The sequence below is a fragment of the Haliotis asinina genome, chromosome 9 (assembly GCF_037392515.1).
Source record: "Haliotis asinina isolate JCU_RB_2024 chromosome 9, JCU_Hal_asi_v2, whole genome shotgun sequence".
NCBI classification, from domain to species: domain Eukaryota; kingdom Metazoa; phylum Mollusca; class Gastropoda; order Lepetellida; family Haliotidae; genus Haliotis; species Haliotis asinina.
In genome coordinates, this window is record NC_090288.1 from 17,639,759 (window position 1) to 17,642,656 (window position 2,898).

Sequence of the window (2,898 nt, forward strand, 5' to 3'; positions counted from 1 at the left end):
CTACCACACCCTGTAGGTGGCTACTGTTTCGGACGGAAAATCAGATTACAGATTCCAACAACGCGCCCAAACCTACAGATCAATTCATCAATACAATAAATTGAAGGGCGATTTGACAATGGAATTATTTTGGGATAAGTGTGCCAAATGAACTGCATAATGATGTATATCAAGTTAATTCTCTTGTCAATAACAACACAAGAGATATGAATTGTTGCTAGCATGGCGGTTAGAGATCGGCGCACGTAATAAATGACCTAAGCCTATCTGGAAACAGTCCAATACAATATCCAACACAAGACCGACATACTGTAAAACGTCACCATATGGCTACTTTTAGTAACACAGTGTCTCTGATCGTTCATGTACATGTTGCAAATAAAAAAACTCCTTTTCAATGGTTCTTATGCTCGTTCGATTGTATGACACTGTGTGCTTCGATCCAGAGATAACTGAAAATCTAGAAAACTGTCATCTACATTTCGCTGTTAAAAACTCGATGCAAGCTCAATGTGATCACTGACAAGATATGACTGTATTTTCAGTCCCTTAAAAAGACATGACTGTTTTTTCAGACCCTTAAAACTGGTATGTTCTTTAAGAACAAATCTCGGTATCATGACAGTCGTCTGACGAGGAAGAAGTATGTTTTGCAAGAACGCTGTTCGAGTGTATGTAAGTTACCCCCTATAACCTTCAAGCGCCTAACAGACAGCTTGGGTTATCCGGGGTAGTAATAATTAGATTCTGATTAATCGCCGCGAGCAATGGTTGGTGTTTGGAGATTGTGCGCTATAGAAGATGACTTATTATATGTTTATAATTCAGATGACCGTTGCATCATAGCAGACGCAATGGCAGCTCGTCATCTTAGATCATCTACCCCTGGCCGAAATATAGAAAATCCTTACATGTACTGAAATCGCGTCTCTATTCTGATGGTCATAATTTGTAACTTCACCACCCTTAACAAATGTATTTTACGGTATCAATAATGGTTATCAAACAGAGACTCATAGCATTAATCATTGGGGTCAAAGCCACAGAGATTAATGTGATCCTGAAGAGAAGATCCATGCGTAATGCCAACGGTTTCTGTACGTAATGTACTGGCAGGCTGACGTTGAATGTGTAAGATCTATGTCGAGAGGTTATTAGTATTCTAAAGACAATGGAAATCAATACTATAGCTGACGCACGTTCATCCATTGATAACTGTGGAGATAAGGACAAGATACACTGATTGGTTAGATCGGTTTGTGTATCCTTTCTACTCAAAATGCGTACACTAGTACGCAACTGACCTGACTATTCCGGTTAAATTAGCAGAATATACCTTAGCCCAGACTGGCGTTGAGGAGTAGTGCCTTAATGTATTCAATACTATGTCATTTCACTTGATATGGGTGTATGCGTTGAATACTTAAAGGGACTATATTATAAAATACACATACACACATACACGTGTGTGTGTGTGTGTGTGTGTGTGTGTGTGTGTGTGTGTGTGTGTGTGTGTGTGTGTGTGTGCTCACATATACAGATACAGACATATGCATATTTGTATATAATCATTCTGAAAACATATATAACTTTCGTAACATACATTTTATTAGAGAGCAAATCGGGTGGTTGATAGAGACAGAATTTTCGATGGTTCCGTCATTGACATAGCCAGAATTGAAAAGTACGATACTTCATTTCTTCCCTTTGTTGACAAAGTAAATCTTGAATCTTCACATGGAACGACAGTACATGTTCTTTTGTCTCATCACTGACATTAATGAAACTTGGACAAAACGCCCTCGCCTACTTACGTTTCTTTTAATACCATGCCGATCACAGGACAAAGAAGAACTCCATAGCAACGACTGAAAACAAAGTTAATTACAAAGTTAGAAGGCGGCTGTCGTCGCTGAAGTGTGTGATATTTTCTGTGACAACAATGCACTAGGTTATTACATGTTAACTCTCCCTTGAATTGGCGCTCTGCCCCTCCCTGTCTGATCGACTGGCTCCTCCCAAATACTCTCTGAGCGTCGCCATGCGGGCTTGTGTAGTTCCTTCCCGCCCACGACTAACAGACGTTAGACTGACGACAAACTGAACCAAAGCCCGAGTAGTTTATTTCCATCCCAACAGATAGATTTGAATCATCGAGTGTGTGCTTGGCCCGTTACTGCATTCCCAAACAGTGTTGACAATAAAATATGGCGTCATGAATGAAGTCACGTGACTGGAGGTACCCACTGCCCATGCAGCAACAAGTTCGCTAAGTAGCAATCGTTCAATAACGTGACTTCTTACAGACGATGCCAATTATTGGCAATATATGCGCGTTTTTGTGTGTACTAGCCTGTCTGTGGCGAGGCTGGTAGTGGGTGGGCGGCGGCAGGCAGAACCTGCTTCAAGCGATAAACAGCACCGATCATCCATTGTCAGATCAACTCGCCCATGGAACCGTAGATGTTAATAAATCGGTCAGGGCATAAAGTCACCTATGAATGTATTACGAATGTAAATTTGTTGTATAGTAGTTAGTATAGAGCTAACATGATGATTTTGTTCAGTACGTGAGATCAGTACTTCAGGGCGGGGTGAACCTATTTCTCGACCATCAGTGACCGGGAGAGATTGTGACGTAGTTGTCCTGCCCATTGTCGGTGCTTTACAAATCTTGACATCCAACTTCTCACCACTTGAATGGAAGAGCCAGTGACCGGAACGCCGAGCTGAGACAGGTTTATTATAATCGAGTAACATCAATCCGGGTTTATAATCATTGGCCGAAGTGAAAGACGGCTGGCCTGACGGACGGACGGACATGTGGACGAACCATGCCGCCAGTTACCTGTAGATATGAAGTTAGCAAGTTTGTGGTGCTATCCCCGAGAGAGTAGG

General features: G+C 41.6%; 1 protein-coding gene across 1 annotated transcript in view; it reads left to right on the forward strand.

The window, feature by feature from the left end:
- Positions 1–2,898, forward strand: part of LOC137296579 (regulator of nonsense transcripts 2-like) — a 269,128-nt gene that overhangs the window by 105,158 nt on the left and 161,072 nt on the right. The window lies entirely within an intron of this gene.